Below are 2,004 nucleotides of genomic sequence, written 5' to 3' on the forward strand. Positions count from 1 at the left end.
TATTCCAACTCAATTATTGGTTTTTGTTTTCAATTAAGACTTGTTTATATATATATATATATTTACTTATGCAATGTTAAATTGCCTAATTGTTAAAAGTGTACAAGTCGTAAAAGTAGCATGGCTTATCAGACTTGTCTCCAGGGTCGCATTTAGAAGTGTCAATGGGTAAGACAAAAACGCCGGAACAGTTCAATTTGCAGCAGGATTATAATTCTTTACCATTCTAAAAACGACAAAGAGTTCAAACACGCCACCACAATTGTACTTTAAACCGTCGAAATTTTTCAATAACAAACAACAACCACTGACATACAGGCTTCGCACTCTGGACAGGCACATACAGAATTTGGCGGTGTTAAACATCTTTGCAGGCGCCCACCATCACTCAATTGAAAAAGACTTAATTATCCCATATGCCTGATTGATAGAGGTATCTTACCTTAGACCAAACGGAACTTTAGCCAAAAGAAAAGTCTTAATATTGGGATGCTAAATAAAGAAGACACAAAAGCGACACCCCAATTATAACATATCATGCATGTTAATCATATGATTGTAAGTGATGAATATTTAGAATTTTGAAATTTTATTAACAAGTAAGATACATATTATGCTCCACATTGTAATCACAAGAAGCATTAGATGTGTCATTTTTCTAGAACAATTTGGCATTGTTATTTTCCAAGCACGGCAGATCCACAGGATTCAGAACAATTCCTAAATACATCTTGACAATCCATAATGCATGGATGATCAGTTTTGTCTCCTCTGCATTTAAGGTCGTGTGAATCAAAAAAGCCTTTGCAATGAAAATCACAGCAGAATGCATAGTCGTCACCACATCCAGCACGACAAAGAATAATCCCACTTCTTATCATGGCGAACAAAGCAATCATAATACACAATTCAAATATTATCTTCATCTGTAAATAGAAAAAAAAGTATATATTTGAAAGACAGTATTTAATAACTCAAACTTATCATGTGGTTTTTTTTTTTTTTTTTTTTGGCCTCTTAAACATTTGCTTTTATACAAACTTTATGAAGATATTCCTCAATCATGAACCATTTCACAATGTTCATTGAATACATTGTACCTAATTAATCATCAAAAGCGATGCTGCTATATATGCTTCATTGATGGAGTGACCAGTGCACAATATTTATATCAAACGAACATTTGCGTTTTGTAATATTCATGAAAAAATAATCATGATAATGTCCTCAATAATAGACAGAATACCTATATCATCTTTTCGCCTGCATAAACAGAGTGTTTCATTTAGTATTTATCTTGACCATTATCCTGGAACGGCTACTGATCGTTAATTTTCTTGTTTTAACTATTTTTGTTGGTAGGTTTTAACTTTTAGATATTTTGGTCTCGAGCATAATTTATTAAAATTCACAGCTGATGTAGAAACAAATCTTTTCCGAAGACATTTATATCCAGTACCCCATATCCATTTCAAATTCATATGAATACTAGTAGTACATGTAGTATAAGTTGCCAAATGAATTTAATTTGAAAAACGATAAAAGTTATACATACCTTAGCCTCACTGCCTTGATAGTTGTTTGTTTCTCTAATTGATATTCATCAGAAATGACATGAACTGTTGTACATATACAGATAAGAATTGAAAAACATGTCTTTGACTTAGGAATCGTGGTGCATCTGTCATGGCTAGTATAATGATAGATTAGATATGCAATCTTTGGTTTTGTAACTGGACATTAAACAAGGAGTGATGTAACTGTTTTTGGAGAGCCACCTAATTATGTTTTTAAGAATTGTTGTTGTCAATCGTCTGAACTGGTACAATTGCATTATCTATAACTAAATTGTTCATGGTAGCATTATCAAGATACTTGATTTCTTGATTGACAACATATTTGTTACGTTTTAGGGACGTGTTTTCCAACAGACTTTTGGCATTCTAAAAGTGACTATGTTGAACGCATCTATCCCATCGAAATAGAGATAAATAATACAAAAGA

The 2,004-nt window shown here is 32.2% G+C and overlaps 1 long non-coding RNA gene across 1 annotated transcript; it reads right to left on the reverse strand.

The window, feature by feature from the left end:
* Window positions 1-572: 572 nt before the first annotated feature.
* LOC143056726 (uncharacterized) lies at window positions 573-1,688 on the reverse strand. Its single transcript, XR_012972478.1, has 2 exons — window positions 1,556-1,688; window positions 573-926 (listed from the first exon to the last, which is right to left on the reverse strand). It is a non-coding gene; the product is annotated as an uncharacterized LOC143056726 (long non-coding RNA).
* Between the last annotated feature and the right edge of the window lie 316 nt (window positions 1,689-2,004).

This window comes from Mytilus galloprovincialis, chromosome 13 (assembly GCF_965363235.1).
Source record: "Mytilus galloprovincialis chromosome 13, xbMytGall1.hap1.1, whole genome shotgun sequence".
NCBI classification, from domain to species: Eukaryota; Metazoa; Mollusca; class Bivalvia; order Mytilida; family Mytilidae; genus Mytilus; species Mytilus galloprovincialis.